The sequence below is a fragment of the Mobula hypostoma genome, chromosome 26 (assembly GCF_963921235.1).
Source record: "Mobula hypostoma chromosome 26, sMobHyp1.1, whole genome shotgun sequence".
Classification (NCBI taxonomy): Eukaryota; Metazoa; Chordata; class Chondrichthyes; order Myliobatiformes; family Myliobatidae; genus Mobula; species Mobula hypostoma.
The window spans coordinates 40,480,728-40,502,944 of NC_086122.1; the positions used below are offsets into that span (position 1 = coordinate 40,480,728).

Sequence of the window (22,217 nt, forward strand, 5' to 3'; positions counted from 1 at the left end):
GATAAGCTGACAAGAGGAGAGGCTGTACTCGATCTAGTTTTGGGAAATGAACCTGGTCAGGTGTCAGATCTCTCAGTGGGAGAGCATTTTGGAGATAGTGATCTATCTCCTTTACCATAGCATTGGAGAGGGATGGGAACAGACAAGTTAGAAAAGCATTTGATTGAAGTAAGGGGAAATATGAGGCTATAGAGTAGGGACTTGGAAGCAAAAGTTGGGAATGGATGTTCTCAGGGAAATGTACAGAAGAAATGTGGCAAATGTTCAGGGGACATTTGCGTGGAGTTCTGCATAGGTACATTCCAATGAGACAGGGAATGGATGGTAGGGTACGAGAACCATGGTGCACAAAGACTGTTGTAAATCTAGACAAGAAGGAAAGAAAAGCTTATGGAAGGTTCAAAACACTAGGTAATGATAGAGATCTGGAATATTATAAGGCTAGCAGGAAGGAGCTTAAGAATGAAATTAGGAGAGCTGGAAGGGGCCATGAGAAGTCTTTGGCAGACAGGATTAAGGAAAACCCCAAGGCATTCTACAAGTATGTGAAGAGCAAGAGGATAAGACGTGAGAGAATAGGACCAATCAACTGTGACAGTGGAAAAGTTTGTATGGGACCGAAGGAGACAGCAAGGTAATTAATGAGTACTTTGCTTCAGTATTCACTACGGAAAAGTATCTTGGTGATTGTAGGGATGACTTACAATGGACTGAAAAGCTTGAGCATGTAGATATTAAGAAAAAGGATGTGCTGGATTTTTTGGAAAGCATCAAGTTGGATAAGTCACCAGGACCAGATAAGATGTACCCTAGGGTACTGTGGGAGGCGAGGGAGGAAATTGCTGAGCCTCTGGCGATGATCATTGCATCATCAGTGAGGACAGGAGAGGTTCCGGAAAATTGAAGTGTTGCGGATGTTGTTCCCTTATTCAAGAAAGGGAGTAGAGATAGCCCAGGAAATTATAGGCCAGTGAGTCTTACTTCAGTGGTTGGTAAGTTGATGGAGAAGATCCTGAGAGGCAGGATTTATGAACATTTGGAGAGGCATAATATGATTAGGAATAGTCAGCACGGTTTTGTCAAAGGTGGGTTGTGCCTTATGAGCCTGATAGAATTTTTTGAGGATGTGACGAAACACATTGACTGAGGTAGCGCAGTAGATGTAGTGTATATGGATTTCAGCAAGGCATTTGATAAGGTACCCCATGCAAGGCTTGTTGAGGAAGTAAGGAGGCATGGGATCCAAGGGGACATTACTTAGTGGATCCAGAACTGGCTTTCCCACAGAAGGCAAAGAGTGGTTATCGACGGGTCACATTCTGCGTGGAGGTTGGTCACCAGTGGTGTGCCTCAGGGATCCTGTTCTGAGACCACTACTCTTTGTGATTTTTTAATAAATGACCTGGATGAGGAAATGGAGGGATGGGTTAGTAAATTTGCTGATGACACAAAGGTTGGAGGTGTTGTGGATAGTGTGGAGGGCTGTCAGAGGTTCCAGAAGGACATTGATAGGATGCAAAACTGGGCTGATAAGTGGCAGATGGAGTTCCACCCAGAAAAGTGTGAGGTGGTCCATTTTGGTAGGTCAAATATGATGTAGGATGTAGTATTAATGGTAAGACTCTTGGCAGTGTGGAGGATCAGAGGGATCTTGGGGTCCAAGTCCATAGGACACTCAAAGCTGCTGTGCAGGTTGACTCTATGGTTAAGAAGGCATACAGTGCACTGGCCTTCATCAGCCATGGGATTGAGTTTAAGAGCTGGTGGAGCTATAAGTGCTGTTTAAGAGCTGTTACAGCTATAACACGGCTGCTCCGAAATGATATCGTATTTGTTAAATAGGGGCCGTGCACAATCCTGATTTGATGGGGACAGATGTGAGAAGCATGGAGGAACATCTGAAGAAACGTCTGAAATGCCTGCTTTGCTGCCGCTGCTACTGTGTGATCAAGAATCTCTGGAGGGGAAGGCCCCAAATCCTTGGCTTTGCCTATTGCCTGTTGCCGGGGCTGGGGTTGAAGCACCCAGTAGAGATGGTGTTCGGTGCTCGGTGTCAGAGGGCTGGTTGGAGGCTTGAAGTTTTTGGACGGACTCAAGAGTTAGCTTTGGTCAGGTGCTTCCAGGGTGCTGCATCAGCAAGTTTGCGGTGCTGGAGGTTCATGGCAGGAAGAGTTTCTCCCTTCTACCGTCTGCGTGAGATGATGGGATTTTCGAGAGACTTTGAGATTTCTTTTTACCATGCCCATGGTCTGTTCTTTATGAAATTACGGTATTGCTTTGCACTGTTGTAACTATATGTTATAATTATGTGTTTTTTGTCAGTTCTTTTAGTCTTGGTTTGTCTTGTGTTTCTGTGATATCATTCTGGAGGAACATTGTAGCATTTCTTAATGCATGCATTACTAAATTACAATAAAAGAGGATTGTGTGTCCTCATAATCTAATTATCTAATCTAATATAGGACCCTGGTCAAACCCCACTTGGAGTACTGTGCTCATTTCTGGTCACCTCACTACAGGAAGTATGTGGAAACTATAGAAAGGCTACAGAGGAGATTTAAAAACATGTTGCCTGGATTGGGGAGCATGCCTTATGAGAACAGGTTAAGTGAACTCGGCTTTTTCTCCTTGGAGCAGTGGAGGATGAGAGGTGACCTGACAGAGATGTATAAGATAATGAGAGGCATTGATCATGTGGATAGCCAGAAGCTTTTTCCCAGGGCTGAAATGGCTAACATGAGAGGGCACAGTTTTAAGGTGCTTAGAAGTAGGTACAGAGGAGATGTCAGGGGTAAGTTTTTTATGCAGAGAGTGGTGAGTGCATGGAATGTGTTACCGGCAATGGTGATGGAGACAGATATGATAGGGTCTTCTAAGAGACTCTAGGATAGGTACATAAGGCTTAGAAAAATTGAGGCTGATGAATAACCCTGGGTAATTTCTAAAGTAAGTACATGTTCGGCACAGCATTGTGGGCCGAAGGGCCTGTACTGTGCTGTAGGTTTTCTATGTTTCTATGTGTTAGTACATCTAGACCAAGAGCCAGGAAGTGGGAGGGACCTTAACAGCTCATTCATTTGGACAAATGACTCCTTTTTGCACCATATACTGTATGCCTATGTTTATACCTCTATTCATCTCCACAAGTTTACCCTGCACTTCTCTCCTAATCTGCCCTGAAGTCTGTACATGGGTGAGGCAATTATACAGGAGGATAACAATCAATACTTATATCCAACAGCTGTACTGGAAGTCAGGGGCTGCTGAGGCTGATTGTGATTTATTTCTTTAATAATTGACCTGGATCAATTCCAGATTAATCCATTCTTGATCCAGATGTGTTATTTCCAGCCACTTTCTATTCACTGTGATAACGGAGAATATTTTTGATTCTGGCAGAATAAAGTTCTTAACTTGTCCAATTCATGCAATTTTCTAACTTCAAATCATAATTATTTGGCATTGCTGAATCTCAGAGTATCACAGCAGCATATTTTTGAAACCGAAGCATTTCCATGTTTCAGTTCAGTTTGAAGTGGTTTTCCTCCTAGCCTTCTTTTTGTTTCTGCTCAGATCAAGTTGTCAACAGAATGAATGAATGAATGAATGAATGAATGAATGAGTCATGGTGACAGGATCTGCCAATTTAAAAAAAAATTATTCCCAATTTGCAGAATGCTAGAACTACAGTCAGTGTAATAATTCCTGGGAAAACAGCAATGCATATGTCATAATTTAAATCATCCCTGTGATCTGTTAAGGAGCAATCAATGTAGGAATTGAAAAACATTGTCAGGTCAGAGGAGGAAGGATGGACAAATGATTTGCAGAACTTTTCAACTGATTCAACTCCCACTGTTGAATTAGAGCAGACACTGAGAAAGGCAGATTAACCCTTGAGCCTATTCTTCATTGACCTGGCTGAAAGGCTTTAACCTTATGAAGAGAGTCAAGAGTGTTGCAATTGCTACTTCTTCGGTTTCCAAAACTGGAATAAATTTTAAAAAACATCTGCATTCAGATAGCTCTTAGGTTGGCGAACTCCTCTCAAAGTAAATCATATTAATGTAATTAAGAGGCCTCTCTTTCCCATCTTTGAGGCCATTTCAGAGTCAACCACATAGTTCTGGTGGTGTCATTAAAGAGGAGAGACCTGTGGATAAGTAAGTAGATGGGGTTGTGCAAAATTCCCACAACAAATAAGTACCTGCATCTTATTCCGGATTTACTTAACAAACTAGATTTGTAATTCTTCTCTGATGATTCGGGTGTTGAATCTATAGAATATATTGATCATAAACTTTTAGGTGACACACAATATAATGCAGTCACTTATATTTGATATTCTTGTACTTTTGTCTACATCTAAAACCTTCAGACTCAGTGGTGATGTGGTTACAGATGATGGAACAGACACTCTGAAAACAGATTATACTCACAATTACTTCAATATTATAGTTGCTTAACCAGATATTCTAACCCCCTCTGAAGTTCATTAATAAAAACCTGACTTAATTCCTGGATTTTCTCCCTCCTGAGACTGTGCATAATGATTTAATAAGTACATTCAGCCCAAGAAGTAAAACAGTCCAGCATATGCATAGGTCTTTCAGTCGATGACACCATGCCAACCACAAAAAGAGAAAATCTGCAGATGCTGGAAATCCAAGTAGCACACGCAAAATGCTAGAGGAACTCAGCAGGCCAGACAGCATCCGTGGAAAATACAATGCCAGTTAAACTAAACCTATCTGCCTACACATGATCCATATCCTTTCATACACCACATGTTCATGTGGCTATCTAAATATCTCTTAAATGTTGTTTTCATGTCTGCTTCCATTGCCACATTAGAAATAGAATTCAGATGTGGTCAGATAGCCTCTCATACCTACTCTGTCGTTCATTGTGATCACAGCTGATTTAACATTCCTGTCCATAATCCCTGACTCCCTAGTTGTGCAAGTCTCTCAAACTGGAGTACATTTGATGATTCAGCTCAAGAGTTCCCCTGGCTGTAATTATTAGATGTTTCAATATGAAAGAAGATCTAAAGATGTGCGGGATAGGATTAGGAAAATGGATTTGTGTCACTGAATTAGGCATGACCCTAGTGATTGGTTGATCTGCTTTGAGATGTAAGTTTTTCCATTGTTATTCCAGTTAACCACTGGGCAATGAGCTCAGTGTATTTTTTATTTTATTTAGAGATATAACAAGGTAACAGGTCCTTCCATCCCAACAAGCCCATGCCACCCAATTACACCAATGTGACCAATTAACTTACTAACCTGGAGGAAACCCATGTGGTCATGGGGAGAATGTACAAACTCCTTACAGACCGCGGCAGGGATTGAACATAGATCGCTGACACTGTAATAGCATTATTACAGTGGTGAATCTAAGTAGTGAATATGGCCCAGTCCATGACAGGTAAAGAACTTCCCAACATTGAGCACATCTACACAGAGCACTGATGCAAGAAAGCAGCATCCATCATCCAGGATCCTCACACCACTCAAGTCATGTTCTCTTCTCGCTGCTGCCATCAGGAAGAAGGTATGGGCAGGAAGAAGGTACGGAAGCCTCAGGGCTCACCACCAAGTTCAGGAACAGTTATTACTCTTTAACCATCAGGTTCCTAAACCAGTGGGGATAACTTCACTCAACTTCACTTGCCCCATCATTGAACTGTTCCCACACTCACTTTCATGGACTCTTCATCTCATGTTCTTTATAATTATTGTTTATTTATTTATTTCATTGATTCTATTGTGTTTCTTGGATTTCATGTGTATACTTGCAAGAAAATGCATCTCAGGGTTACACGAGGGATGATTGATAAATTCGTGGCCCAAGGTAGAAAGAGTCAATTTTAGAAATCCTAGCACATTTATTTTTCAGCATAGCCCCTTCCTACATTTACACACTTAGTCCAGCAGTCGTGGAGCATACGGATCCCTTCTTTGTAGAAGTCGGCGTCTTGGACCTCCAGGAAGTGGTCCACAGCAGGGGTGATTGATAAGTTTGTGGCCTAAGGTAGAAGGAGATGAGCTAGTAACTTCAAGCTTTCTGCATAATCACGCAAAGAGATGACCTACATGTACATGTAACGAGAGCTGTATAACTCATCTCCTTCTACCTTAGGCAAGGAAGTCATATTTGTGGACATAGTATTAATTTCACAAAATTCCAAAGCATTTGCTTCACTTGTTGCATTTTCTTTCATTCGTTTTGATTATTTTATTCTTTGCGATTGTCTTCTGACTATCGTCCCTTGGGTGACCACCCCCATCTTACCTCATCCCATTTCAATTCACTTTAAAAAGATTTCCATAGTGTTTATTTTTGTTGGAAGTTCAGCTTTTTAGAATTGCAATGTTGGAGTAACCCCCTTTCAAGTGCTTCCAGATGGCATCCAAAGATAAATAGGAATGGTAAGTTATTTGAAGGAAAACTATGAAAACAATATGTTTTTACATTAGTTTATCATTGGCATGATTTGGCATACTTTAAGTGTTACAAGGACCATTGATGAAATTGCTTTTAACTTCACATTACTTGAAAGCACTTTCACCCATTCTTATTAATGTACAAATTGTAGGCACAATCTACAGTAAGACTCCTATAGTCATCAACTTGATTATTCAGAAACCCCCATTTGGAGCACTAAAGCCAAAGACGTACCCTGAGAACTCTACAGTATCAATAAAAAGTGGGGGGAGAAGATGGCGACACGACAACAGCGCGCGCGGCCACTTCGGTGATGAATATCTGTTATTTGTCAGGTAGGGGATTGTGCACAATTCTGCTTTGATGGAGACAGACGGGACAGCACAGCGGAACATCTGGAAAACTTCTGAAATGTCTGCTTCGCTGCCGCTGCCACTGTGTGGTAACCGGAATCTCCGGAGCTGAAGGCCCCGAAATCCTTGGTTTTGATCGTTTCAGCGGCTGGGGAGAGGTCGAAGGCGTTCGGCAGAGGATGGTGCTCGGGAGGCTGTATCGGAAAGGCTGGTCGGAAGCTCAGAGTTTTCGGACGGATGGACTCAGGGTCGGCTGGGGTCAGCTGCTTCCAAGATATCGGCAAGTTGACGGTGCCTGGAGGTTTATGGCAGGGAGTTTCTCCCTTTTGCCGCCTGCTATTGGGGACTCGGGAGTCAATTGACTCGGGACTTTAAGACTTTTTTTACTGTGCCCATGGTCTGTTCTTTATCAAATTATGGTATTGCTTTGCACTGCTGTAACTATATGTTATAATTATGTGGTTCTGTCAGTGTTAGTCTTTGGTCTGTCTTGTTTTCTGTGATATCACTCCGGTGAAACATTGTATCATTTCTTAATGAATGTATGCATTTCTAAATGACAATAAAAGAGGACTGAGTGTTCTCATAATCTAAAAAGCATCCGGATGGTCTCTTCATAATTCACTCATATAGTTACTTGCACATAGTAGGATTATTTTTTTATTTATATTTATATTTATATTTATTGTGTTCTTTATGCTTGTTTTGTTTTTATATACTGCATCAAATCCAGAGTAACAATCATTTCATACTCCTGTAAACTTGTGTGCTGAAAAATTACAACAATCTTGATTCCCTTAAATCTGGCTCACCAAATAATGTTTGCCACACTTCCTTTCTTCTTCTTCTTCTTCTTCTTCTTCTTCTAAAGTCCATCATTCCTTACTGGGCAGAGTATGCCAAAAGCATCTCTCTGGAGTCTTCTGTCCTGGGCTAGTCTTTTTGGATGGTGTAAGTTTGATCAGTCCTGTGGCTTCCATGGACCTACAGCTTTTACCTCTTGATATCATGCGTCTTCTACGCGAAGATCCTTCCTCTCCCAGGGGTGAGTCTTTGTGCATCTGTTGGTGTTTCTGTGGCACTGAGTTTTTACAGGATGAGGATGCTAGCCTCATGCCTAATCCTGCATCTGCAGATTTCCTCGTGTTTGTGCTCCTTTCAATAATGGGTTTGGGACCGTCCATAATGGAGTTCACACTTCCTTTAACTTTCTGGAAACCCAGTTGCTGTGCACCCTTTCAACTTATCTGGTTCAGTAAACAATATGTCACATTGTGTAACATCTAAAAGATGTGAATTTAAGGAGTGACAAATTATTAATAGAAATAACATTCAATAATCCAGGAAACACACACAATACGCTGGAGAACACCAGGCAGCACCTATAGAAAAAAGTACAATCGACGTTCTGGGCCGAAACCCTTTGTCAGGAATTCAATTATTCAGGAAATCTGAATTACCACAAAAGTTTCCAAATAGGCTGGATTATCAGAATGTTACTATAATGAGGTGAGTGTTGCACAAAGGTCTCTTTACTAATTCATCAGAAGTCAAGTTGCAACACTATGGGAACCCCGGTTTGGGAGCTCATTCACCAACAATGCTATGAGCAACAATATCATAATATCACACTTCATTGAAAATTCATTACCAAAGTGAATGAAATAAAATACATAAAAGTGGAACTAGAATCGGGTTCTGGGGTCAGAGCACTCTGATTGAGTTCAACCTAGAGACTGGGTGTGGGAGAGAGTCTGAATGTGAGAAGAGAGGGATGAGGGGTTTGAATGCCTGGAAGCAATGGCTTGCCGAACTAAGTTGTATTTGGCTCTGTAGAGGTGGATGAGCCCAGACCTGCTGAAAGTGTAGAGCTTGTCAATGGCAGTATGCCAAAATCCATGAAAAGGGACATCATCACCCTTATTTACAAGCAGAAGGAAAAAGAGAGAAGAAATTGAAACTCACACCGTTCCTTAATATAGATGCATCATCAAAGGTGTAGTCTACTCTGGGGCTAGTGATTCACTCAAGTCAAATCTGTCTTCATCAAACTGCTCAGCTGCAGAAGACAATGGGATGGATACTTAATCAGCTTAGAACAGGAGAATGCCTTTGATAGAATATTGCACATATTAGATTAGATTAGATTAGATTATGAGGACACGCAGTCCTCTTTTATTGTCATTTAGTAATACATGCATTAAGAAATGATACAATATTCCTCCAGTGTGATATCACAGAAACATAGGACAGACCAAGACTGAAAAACTAATAAAAAACCACATAATTATAACATATAGTTACAATGGTGCAAAGAATACCATAACTTGATGAAGAACAGGCCATGGGCACAGTAAAAAAAGTTCAAAGTCTCTCAAAAGTCCCACATCTCACGCAGATGGGGGAAGGAAGAAAACTCTCCCTGCCATGCCCGACCACAGTCCAACTCTGAGTCGTCCGAAAACTTCGAGCCTCCAACCAGCCCTCCGACACCGAGTACCGAGCACCATCACCATCTATCATATGCATGATAGATGAGTACTTCTAGAGAAAGTGGTGAAGAAGTTGATCATATTTGACCCTCATTCAAATGGCCAGCTTCGTGTGGTTGCATTGAACTATCGATAGATCTTGGCTACACAAACACCAAGTCTCATTAGGTGTTGACATTCTATCTGTTCTGTGCTACCATGGATGGACTTGGCCATGGTGTCACAGAATGTTTCATTCAGCTGGGCAATGTTGTACCACCTGTACTTCATAAGCAGGATTATGTAGAACATTTTTGACTGTAAAAAAATCAGATGATTGTCCATTTGGATTATTCAAGGCCTCGAACGAGAAGAGGTTGGTAGATCCCTGAAACAAACTTTCAAAATCATTTGATGGAATACCTCATCACTGAGGCTTTGTTTGGCTGATGATGAGAAGAAATCCATGCCACCCCCCCCACCACCATCAAACTCTTCTTCAGCCAAGAAGTTCTTCAGGCACAACTCAAATCCCAGCATGTCACACGCTGCCCTCAAGGAGATGAGACTGATATCCATTCTTTCCAGAATGCTCACTGCCAAGAAGGACTGGAAAGAGATGTGTGACCATGGTAACAGTATGTGGAACACAGAGTCCTGCATTACACAAATGTATAGGATAAATGTATAGGATGTTGCCACGGGCAGCAGTGGAGGCCAAGTCATTGGGTGTATTTAAGGCAGAGATTGATAGGTATCTGAGTAGCCAGGGCATCAAAGGTTATGGTGAGAAGGCAGGGGAGTGGGACTAAATAGGAGAAAATGGATCAGCTCATGATAAAATGGCGGAGCAGACTCGATGGGCCAAATGGCCTACTTCTGCTCTGTCTTATGGTCTTATGGTCTTATGATAAGCATTTAGATGAGCCAGGATGAGGTTTGTAATGCAGGACCCTGTGTTCTACCATGGACACACACCAAGACAATCACCAGGGCTGCTGGAAGGTTACCAATGTGGTAAAAGGTGTACGTTGATCTTCCCAAAACATGATAGTTTTCCAATACATGGAATTGACAGCAATATTGTGTCCAGTCTGCAACAGTCAAAGTTCAAGGTCTGTATTCTGATGGATTATTTGCAGTTTAGGGATGGAGCTTCCATAAGGCTCAATAGAGAAAGTCATCACATATTCAAGGGCTGAAAAATGTGTAATGAAATAAACACTCGTTTCTTACATAATTGGATGATGACTAACCCATCAGGAGGGACAGACAACGAGGTATAAATACCACCGTACTAGACATGCTCAGGCATCATCCCTGATGAAAATAGGAGAGCTTGTCATTGAAATGTTGGTTAAAATCAATACCTGTACCTGGCTGGAATCCTGAGAAGAGTTTATTTGTCATATATGCCAGAAGAGTTTATTCATCATATATGCCAGAAATTCTCTAGAAAATCCCAGGGAAGAATAAATGACTGAAGATGTTGTATCTGAATGTGCACAGTATATGGAATAAGGTAGATGATCTTGCAGCACAGTTACAAACTGGCAGGTATGATGTTGTAGGCATCATAGAATCATGGCTGAGAGATTATAGCTGGGAGCTTAATGTCCAAGGATACACATAATATCAAAAGGATAAGCAGAAAGGCAGAAGGAGCAGCATTGCTTTGTTGGTAAAAAATGAAATTAAGTCATGAGAAAGAGGTGACAGAGAGTCGGAAGGTGTTGAATCGTTGTGGATAGAGCTAAGGAACTGCAAAGATAAAAAGACCCTGATGGGATTTGTATACCAACCCCCAAACAGTAGTAAGGATGTGGCCTACAACTTGCAACGGGAGATAGAAAATGGATGCCAGAATGGCAATGTTACAATAGTCATGGGGGACTTCAATATGCAGGTAGATGAGGAATATTGGGTTCGTGCTGGACTCCAGGAGAAGCGATTTCTAGAGTGCCTCTGAGGTGGCTTTTTAGAGCAGCTTGTGGTTGAGCCCACCAGAGGATCAGCTATTCTGGATTGGGTGTTGTATGATGGACCAGAATTGATCAGAGAGCTTAAGGTAAAAGAACCCTTAGGGGTAAACCATAGAAACCATAGAAACTACAGCACAGAAACAGGCCTTTTGGCCCTTCTTGGCTGTGCCGAACCATTTTCTGCCTAGTCCCACTGACCTGCACACAGACCATATCCCTCCATACACCTCCAATCCATGTATCTGTCCAATTTATTCTTAAATGTTAAAAAAGAACCCGCATTTACCACCTCGTCTGGCAGCTCATTCCATACTCCCACCACTCTCTGTGTGAAGAAGCCCCACCTAATGTTCCCTTTAAACCTTTCCCCCCTCACCCTTAACCCATGTCCTCTGGTTTTTTTCTCCCCTTGCCTCAGTGGAAAAAGTCTGCTTGCATTCACTCTATCTATACCTATCATAATTTTATATACCTCTATCAAATCTCCCCTCATTCTTCTACGCTCCAGGGAATAAAGTCCTAACCTATTCAACCTTTCTCTGTAACTGAGTTTCTCAAGTCCCGGCAACATCTTTGTAAACCTTCTCTGCACTCTTTCAACCTTATTATTATCGTTCCTGTAATTTGGTGACCAAAACTGAACACAGTACTCCAGATTCGGCCTCACCAATGCCTTATACAACTTCATCATAACATTCCAGCTCTTATACTCAATACTTTGATTAATAAAGGCCAATGTACCAAAAGCTCTCTTTACAACCCTATCTACCTGTGATGCTACTTTTAGGGAATTTTGTATCTGTATTCCCAGATCCCTCTGTTCCACTACACTCCTCAGTGCCTTACCATTAACCCTGTATGTTCTACCTTGGTTTGTCCTTCCAACGTGCAATACCTCATACTTGTCTGTATTAAACTCCATCTGCCATTTTTCAGCCCATTTTTCCAGCTGGTCCAAGTCCCTCTGCAGGCTCTGAAAATCTTCCTCACTGTCTACTACACCTCCAATCTTTGTATCATCAGCAAATTTGCTGATCATAATGTGATCATAATGTGACTGAATTCACCTTGAAATTTGAAAAGGAGAAACTAATATCAGATGTATCAGTATTACAGTGGAGTAAAGGGAATTACAGAAGTATGAGAGAGGAGTTGGCCAGAATTGATTGGAAAAGAGCACTAGCAGGAATGATGGCAGAGCAGCAATGGCTGGTATTTCTGAAAGTAATTCAGAAGGCACAGGGTATATACCTCCCAAGAAGGAAGGAGTATTCCAAAGGAAAGATGACACAATTGTGGCAAACAAGAAAAGTCAAAGCAACTATAAAAGCATATAATAGAAGAAAACTAGTAGGAAGTTAGAGGATTGGGAAGCTTTTGAAAACCAATAGAAGGCAATTAAAAAAGTCATTAAGAAGGTAAAGATGGAATATGAAAGTAAGTGAGCCAATAATATTAAAGAGGATATCGAAAGTTTCTTCAGATACATAAAGTATAAAAGACAGGTGAGAGTGGATATTGGACTGCTGAAAACAATGCTGGAGAGGTAGTAATGGGGATAATAAAATGACAGATAAACTGAATAGGTATTTTGCATCAATCTTCACTGTGGAAGACTCTAGCAGTATGGTGGGAGTTCCAGGTCTGAGGGGTCATGAAGTGCGTGAAGTTACCATAACTAGGGAGAAGATTCTTGGGAAACTGAAAGGTCTGAAGGTAGATAAGTCACCAGGACTAGATCCTGTATGTCTCAGAGTTCTGAAAGAGGTGGTTGAAGAGATTGTGGAGGCATTAGTAATGATCTTTCAAGAATCACCAGGTTCTGGAATGGTTCTGGAAGACTGGACAATTACAAATGTGACTCCACTCTTCAAGAAGGAAGAGAGGCAGAAGAAAGAAAACTATAGGCCAGTTAGTTTGACTTCAGTGGTTGGGAAGACGTTGGAGTTGATTATTAAGGAAGAGGTTTCAGGGTACTTGGAAGCACATGATGAAATAGCCCATAATCAGCATGGTTTCATCAAAACAAAATCTTGCCTGGAATCTTGCCAAAATCTGTTGGAATGGAATTCTTTGAAGGAATAACAAACAGGATAGTCAAAGGAAAATCATTTGATGTTGTGTACTAGGATTTTCAGAAGGCCTTTGACAAGGTGCCACACATGAGGCTGCTTAACAAGTTACAAGCCCATGGTATTACAGTAAAGATTCTAGAATGGATAAAGCAGTAGCTGATTGGCAGGAGGCAAAGAGTGGGAGTAAAAGGAGCCTTTTCCTGGCTGGCTGGGCAGTGTCTAGTGATTTCTGTTGGGTCTGAATCTTTTTACATTATATGTCAATGTTTTGGATGATGGAATTGATGGCTTTGTTGCAAAGTTTGTAGATGTGGAGATAGGTGGAGGGGCAGGTAGTTTTGAGGAATTAGAGAGGCTACAGAAGGACAGTTTAGGAGAATAGATAAAGAAATGGCAGATGGAATACAGTATCAGGAAGTGTATGGTTATTCATTTTGGTAGAAGAAATGAAAGGGTTGACTATTTTCTAAATAGACAGAAAATACAAAAAACTGAGGTGCAAAGAAACTTGGGAGTCCTTGGGCAGGATTCGCTAAGGGTTAATTTGCAGGTTAAGTCTGTGCTGAGGAAGGCAAATGCAATGTTAGCATTCATTTCAGGAGAACTAGAATATAAAACTAAAGATGCAATGTTGAGATTTTATAAAGAACTGGTGAAGCCTCACTTGGAGTATTACGAGCAGTTTTGGGCCCCTTATCTTAGAAAGGATGTGCTGAAACATGAAAAGGATCAGAGGATGCTCACAGAGATGATTCTAGGATTTAATGTCTTGTCATATGAAGAATGTTTGAAGGCCTTGGGCTAGTATTCACTGGAATTCAGAAGAATGAGAGGTGACCTCATTGAAACCTATCAGATGGTGAACTGCCTTGATAGATTGGATGTGCAGAAGATGTTTCCTATGGTGGGAGAGTCTAAGACCAGAGAACACAGTCTCAGAATAGAGGAGCATCTTTTTAGAATGGAGATGAGGAGGAATTTCTTTAGCCAGAGAGTGGTGAATCTGTAGAATTCTTTGCCACAGGTGACTATAGAGGCTAAGTTTTTATGCATATTTAAGGCAGAGGTTGATAGATTCTTGATTGGTCAGGGCATGAAGGGATAGAAGAAGAAGGCAGAAGACTGGGGCTGAGAGGAACATCGGATCAGCTGTGATGATATTGCAGAGCAGACACAATGGACCAAATGGCGTAATTCTGCTCCCATATTTTATGGTCTTGTGCAACACTCACAACACGCTGGAGGAACTCAGCAGGTGGAAACAATCCGTGGAAACAATCAGTCAACGTTTCGGGCCGGAACCCTTTGTCAGGACTGAAGAGGGAAGGGGCAGAGGCCCTATAAAGAAGGTGGGGGGAGGGTGGGAAGGAGAAGGCTGGTAGGTTCCAGGTGAAAAACCAGTAAGGGGAAAGATAAAGGGGTGGGGCAATTCCCTCCCCATCCCTTCCCCTATCCTTATTTCACTCTGCCCCCTCCCCCAGTTGCCTATCGCCTCCCTCATGGTTCCGCCTCCTTCTACGACCATTGTTTTTTCCCCTATTCCTTCTTCACCTTTCCTGCTTATCACCTCCTTGCTTCCTCTCCCCCACCCATTTATCTTTCCCCTTACTGGTTTTTCACCTGGAACTACCAGCCTTCTCCTTTCCCCCCCTCCCCCCCTTCTTTATAGGGCCTCTGCCCCTTCCCTCTTTAGTCCTGACGAAGGGTTTCGGCCCGAAACATTGATCGATCGTTTCCATGGATGCTGCCCAACCTGCTGAGTTCCTCCAGCGTGTTGTGAGTGTTGCTTTGACCCCAGCATCTGCAGAGTATTTTGCGTCTTATGGTCTTGTAGTCTTTTCTCCTCTATATGAAAATGATTGTTTTTCCAAACACTTCTATTCAATTGACAAAGTCATCTTTGAGCTTTGAGTTGCTTATCACTTTATTTCTCTCTCTCAGTCCCACAATGACTGTGTCTGCATTTAGTGTCCTGCATTGTTCCAATGCAGTCCAATAAAATGTAAGTTCTGATGCCAAGGTTATCCATTTCTAATTTTAATTCCGTCTTTTTTTTCTTCACAGATGCTGTCTGCTGGATATTTCCAGAATTGTTTTGGAATTTCAGGTTTTCCAGTACAGCACCCCAACTCCAAAGCAGGTGTGCTTTATTTTGTAACTTTATTCATCTGCTAACTACACAATACCCAAACCCTTATGTTGCCACGACCATTGTAACACAGACATTGCCTCTGCCTACTCCCCTTGCTGCAACTCAACTCATGCTTGGTTTCTAATTGCTTTAGTTCTGATGAAACGTCTCTGATGTGAAAAATTTATTCTGGTTCTCCTTTAACAGATTTTGCCTGACCCATTTAGCAGTTCAAACATTTTCTGTTTTTATTTTAGCGTCTGCTGTTTTTCCTTTTCATTAAAATATCTTTAAATAGTTTATTCAAGAAATGCTCACATAAGAAAAATTGTCATGCTTTATATTGCAAACCTTGTCTGACAATGGAATTTCTAAATTTTTTGAGATACAGTGAAGAGAAATTTGAACAGATGCATGGATGGAAGGGCAATGGAGGCCATGATCCAGGTGTAGGTCGAAGGCACTGGGCAGATTAATAGTTCGGCACAGACTAGAAGGGCCAAAGGTCCTTTTTCTGTGCCACATTATTCTATAACTATGACACTACATTCTATACACCACTAGGCCAACAAAGTATCAGAAGAGTTTAAGAGGCAGCCATCTGAAGAACTGAGAGTGGATCAGAGAGTACTGGGGAACAGATGACAGCCAGAGAACTGCAGAGAGAAAATACTGGAGATAAAAAGTGAAATAGCTTGAAGAATGGTGATGGATAAATGGCACTCTGAAGAGATTGATGACAAACAGGCATTATAACACACTGCCTAAAGCCAGAATGACAAGACATTCACTGATAAAAATAGCAGATGGTTACACCTTTATCTGCAAAATATCACCCACTGGCCAAAAAAACTGCATCAGAAAACATATCACAGCCAGTTTTCTACGTCGACTGTACCTCTTCCTAGAGATGCTGCCTGGCCTGCTGTGTTCACCAGCAACTTTGATGTGTGTGACAGCCAGTTTTCATATGGATATGTTTATGGATCTAAATAGAAAAGAAATCAATGTAATGCACACAAAATTCTAGAGGAATTCTACAGATCAGGCGGCATCTCCATAGGGGAATAAACAGCCAATGATTCAGGCTGAGGTCCTTCATTAGGATTTCCAGCATCATCAGAATCCCTTGTATTTGAAAAAATCAATGTCACCAGATTCTTTTTACCCTCTCCAGGGTAGAGGACAGGAATATGGTATTCCACTCACCAGTGTGTTAAAATTTCAAAGCTAGAAATTATCCTCACTATTTAAGATAAACCAATTTTCTCTAACAGCAACCAAATCACAAGTTTAAACATTCACTTCCTCTATAGGGTTCCCAACCTGAAGTCCACAGACCCCTCAGTTAATGATAGGAGAACATGACATAAAAAAGGTTCGGAACCCCTGCTTTACACAAAAATTTAAAGTTACAAGAATATAACCTCCCAAACCCAGCCTCCCTACAGCTAAACTAAGTAACCAGTTTTGGGGGAACACGATCATAAAAACATAGAAACATAGAAAACATACAGCATAATACAGACCCTTCAGCCCACAAAGCTGTGCCGAACATGTCCTTACCTTAGAACTACCTAGGCTTTACCCATAGCCCTCTATTTTTCTAAGCTCCATGCAGCCATCCAGGAGTCTCTTAAAAGACCCTATCATATCCACCGCCTCCGGCAGGCCATTCCATGCACTCACCACTCTCTGCATAAAAAACTTACCCCAACATCTCCTCTGTACCACCTTCCAAGCACCTTAAAACTATGCCCTCTCGTGCTAGCCATTTCAGCCCTGGGGAAAAGCTTGTCACTATCCAAACGCTCAATGCCTCTCATCATCTCATACACCTCTATCAGGTCACTCCTCATCCTCTGTCGCTCCAAGGAGAAAAGGCCAAGTTCACTCAACCTATTCTCATAAGGCATGCTCCCCAATCCAAGCAACATCCTTATAAATCTCCTCTGCACCCTTTCTATGGTTTCCACATCCTTCCTGTAGTGAGGCGACCAGAACTGAGCACAATACTCCAAGTGGGGTCGTTAAGCAGCTTTGTAGCAGCTTTGACTGTCCTATGGACTTGGACCCCAAGATCCCTCTGATCCTCCACACTGCCAAGAGTCCTACCATTAATACTATATTCTGCCATCATATTTGACCTACCAAAATGAACCACCTCACACTTATCTGGGTTGAACTCCATCTGCCACTTCTCAGCCCAGTTTTGCATCCTATCAATGTCCCGTTGTAACCTCTGACAGCTCTCCCCACTATCCACAACACACCCAACCTTTGTGTCATCAGCAAACTTACTAACCCAACCCTTCACTTCCTCATCCAGGTAACTTATAAAAATCACAAAGAGTAGGGGTCCCAGAACAGATCCCTGAGGCACACCACTGGTCACCAGCCTCCATACAGAATGTGACCTGTCTACAACTGCTCTTTGCCTTCTGTGGGCAAGCCAGTTCTGGAACAACAAAGCAATGTCCCATTAGATCCCATGCCTCCTTACTTTCTCAATAAGCCTTGCATGGGGTACCTTATAAAATTCCTTGCTAAAATCCATATACACTACATCTATGGCTCTACCTTCATCAATGTGTTTAGTCATATCCTCAAAAAATTCAATCAGGCTCGTAAGGCATGACCTGCCTTTGACAAAGCCATGCTGACTATTCCTAATCATATTATGCCTCTCCAAATGTTCATAAATCCCGCCTCTCAGGATCTTCTCCATCAACTTACCAACCACTGAAGTAAGACTCACTGGCTTATAATTTCCTGGGCTATCCCTACTCCCTTTCTTGAATAAGGGAACAACATCTGCAACCCTCCAATCCTCTGGAACCTCTCCTGTCCTCATTGATGATGCAAAGATCATTGCCAGAGGCTCAGCAATCTCCTCCCTCATTTCCCACAGTAGCCTGGGTTACATACCATCCTGTCTCGGTGACTTATCCAACTTGATGCTTTCCAAAAACTCCAGCACATCTTCTTTCTTAATATCTACATTCTCAAGCTTTTCAGTCCATTGTAAATCATCCCTACCATCACCAAGATCCTTTTCCATAGTGAATACTGAGGCAAAGTATTCATTAAATACTTCTGCTATCTCCTCCGGTTCCATGCACACTTTTCCACTGTCACACTTGATTGGTCCTATTCTCTCACCTCTCATCCTCTTGCTCTTCACATACTTGTAGAATGCCTTAGAGTTTTCCTTAATCCTGTCAACCAAGGCCTTCTCATGGCCCCTTCTGGCTCTCCTAATTTCATTCTTAAACTCTGTCCTGCTAGCCTTATAATCTTCTAGATTCATATCATTACCTAGCTTTTCTTTTCTTCTTGACTAGATTTACAACAGCCTTTGTACACCACGGATCTTGTACCCTCCCATCTTTTCCCTGTCTCATTGGAATGTACCTACTCAGAACCCCACACAAATATTCCCTGAACATTTGCCACATTTCTTCCGTATGTTTCCCTGAGAACATCTGTTTCCAATTTATGCTTCCAAGTTCCTGCCTCTAGTGTCTAGTGTTTAGCCTCATATTTCCCCTTACTCCAATTAAACATTTCCCTAACTTATCTGTTCCTATCCCTCTCCAATGTTATGCTAAACGAGATAGATCACTATCCCCAAAATGCTCTCCCACTGACACCTGACCAGGTTCATTTCCCAATACCAGATCAAGTACAGCCTCTCCTCTTGTAGGCTTATCTACATATTGTGTCAAGAAACCTTCCTGAACACACCTAACAAACTCTACCCCATCTAAACCCCTCACTTTAGGGAGATGCCAATCAATATTTGGGAAATTAAAGTCTCCCACCACAACAACCCTGTTATTATTACTCCTTTTCTGAATCTGTCTCCCTATCTGCACCTCAATGTTTCTGTTGCTATTGGGTGGTCTATAAAAAACACCCAGTAGAGTTATTGACCCCTTCCTATTCCTAACTTCCACCCACAGAGTTTCAGTAGACAACCCCTCCATGACTTAAGCAACATACATCAAAGTTGCTGGTGAACGCAGCAGGCCAAGCAGCATCTATAGGAAGAGGCGCAGTCGACGTTTCAGGCCGAGACCCTTCGTCAGGACTAACTGAAGGAAGAGTGAGTAAGGGATTTGAAAGCTGGAGGGGGAGGGGGAGATGCAAAATGATAGGAGAAGACAGGAGGGGGAGGGATAGAGCCGAGAGCTGGACAGGTGATAGGCAAAAGGGGATACGAGAGGATCATGGGACAGGAGGCCTAGGGAGAAAGACGGGGGGGGGGGGTGACCCAGAGGATGGGCAAGAGGTATATTCAGAGGGACAGAGGGAGAAAAAGGAGAGTGAGAGAAAGAATGTGTGCATAAAAAGGAGTAACAGCTGGGGTACGAGGGGGAGGTGGGGCCTAGCGGAAGTTAGAGAAGTCAATGTTCATGCCATCAGGTTGGAGGCTACCCAGACGGAATATAAGGTGTTGTTCCTCCAACCTGAGTGTGGCTTCATCTTTACAGTAGAGGAGGCCGTGGATAGACATGTCAGAATGGGAATGGGATGTGGAATTAAAATGTGTGGCCACTGGGAGATCCTGCTTTCTCTGGCGGACAGAGCGTAGATGTTCAGCAAAGCGGTCTCCCAGTCTGCGTCGGGTCTCACCAATATATAAAAGGCCACATCGGGAGCACCGGACGCAGTATATCACCCCAGTCGACTCACAGGTGAAGTGATGCCTCACCTGGAAGGACTGTTTGGGGCCCTGAATGGTGGGCCCTCCATGACTTCCACCTTTTCTGCAGCCGTGACACTATCTCTGATCAACAGTGCCACGCCCCCACCTCTTTTGCCTCCCTCCCTGTCCTTTCTGAAACATCTAAACCTGGCACTTGAAGTAGCCATTCCTGCCCCTGCACCATCCAAGTCTCTGTAACGGCCAGCACATCATAGCTCCAAGTGCTGATCCATGCTCTAAGCTCATCCGCTTTATTCATGATACTCCTCGCATTAAAATAGACACATCTGAAACCATCGGACTGAGCACGTCCCTTTTCTATCACCTGCGTATCCTCCCTTTCGCACTGTCTCCAAACTTTCTCTATTTGTGAGCCAGCCTCCCTTTCCTCCATCACTTCAGTTCGGTTCCCACCCCTCAGCAATTCCAGTTTAAACTCTCCCCAATAGCCTTAGCAAACCTTCCTGCCAGGATATTGTTCCCCCTCGGATTCAAGTGCAACCCATCCTTTCTGTACAGGTTACACCTGCCCCAGAAGAGGTCCCAATGAACCAGAAATCTGAATCCCTGCCTCCGCTCCAATCCCTCAGCCATGCATTTATCCTCCACCTCATTCTATTCCTATACTCACTGTCACATCGCACAGGCAGTAATCCCAAGATTACTACCTTTGAGGTCCTGCTTCTCAGCTTCTTTACTAACTCCCTGTAGTATTTTTTCAGGACCTCCTCCCTTTTCCTACCTATGTCATTGGTACCAATACGTACCATGACCTCTGGCTGTTCTCCTTCCCACTTCAGGATATCGTGGATACGATCAGAAACATCCCAGAACCTGGCACCTGGGAGGAAAACTACCATCCACGTTTCTTTCCTACGTCCACAGAATTGCCTATCTGCCCCCTAACTATAGGGTCCCCTATCATGCTGCCATCCTCTTCCTTTCCCTACCCATCTGAGCCACAGGGCCAGACTCTATGCCAGAGGCACAACCACTGTTGCTTCCCTCAGGTTGGCCATCCCCCCCCAACAGTACTCAAGCAGGAATACTTATTAATAAGGGGGACAGTCACTGGGGTACTCTCTAGTACCTGCTTCTTGCCCTTCCCTCTCCTGACTGTTACCCACTTCTCTGTCTCCTGTGGTTCCAGGGTGACCACCTGCCTATGGCTCCTCTCTATCACCTCCTCACTCTCCCTGACCAGACGAAGGTTATCAAACTGCAGCTCCAGTTCCCTAACGCAGTCTCTAAGGAGCTGCATCTTGACGCACCTGGTGCAGATGTGGTTGTCCGGGAGGCTGGGAGCCTCCAGGACCTCTGATGTCTGACACCGAGCACAGAAAATCGGCCTCACACACTTACTCTCTGTCTTTATTTTAAACAGATAACCTACCTGGCCTCGACCTTTTATCGCCAAAGCCTTCCTACTCTGTCTCCCATTACTCTGTCACCCGCTCCTCCGACGCCTGCTCTGTAAATCTGTCTTCTTTTTAAACTCTTTCCACTGTTCTCATTGGCCGACCTCCATGCACTTGCGCAGTTGTGCCCCGTTCAAACTGCTGAAGAAATAAACATCACCTTTTCAACTCTGCTCGTATTTAATCTCTTCCCGCTGTTCTCACTGGCTGACCTCCACTATCATCTCTAAGTTCCCTCCAAGACAAGCACAACCTTGACTTGGACCAGCTTCCTTTCTTTGATTATTTGTTAAAATCCCAAGCAGCATTGTGGCCTTGGCTTCACCCTATGGACAACAGCTGTTCATGAAGAAAGCTTATTATCAACTTCTGAAGGCTATATACCAATGAGCAATAAATATTAGCCTACACAAACAGTGCCCACATGCTGAAAATAGATTACAATATACAAAGAAAGCAAGCAATTTACATTCAGAAAACTTAATTAATGAACTTTTGAGGTATCACTGCATTGCAGAACAGTTAATTGAAGGAATGAGTTTTCAGATATATGCCTTTCCGCTTCTTATTCTGACACAATATTAAAAATGGTGTAATAGTAAGGGCAAGATTTAATAATCTGA

General features: G+C 42.7%; 1 long non-coding RNA gene across 1 annotated transcript in view; it reads left to right on the forward strand.

Moving 5' to 3' along the window:
* The window catches only part of LOC134338185 (uncharacterized), a 128,699-nt gene that overhangs the window by 74,757 nt on the left and 31,725 nt on the right, over window positions 1-22,217 (forward strand). The window contains exon 2 of the long non-coding RNA XR_010016163.1: window positions 15,399-15,474. This is a non-coding gene — a long non-coding RNA (uncharacterized LOC134338185). The remainder of the gene's footprint in view (window positions 1-15,398; window positions 15,475-22,217) is intronic.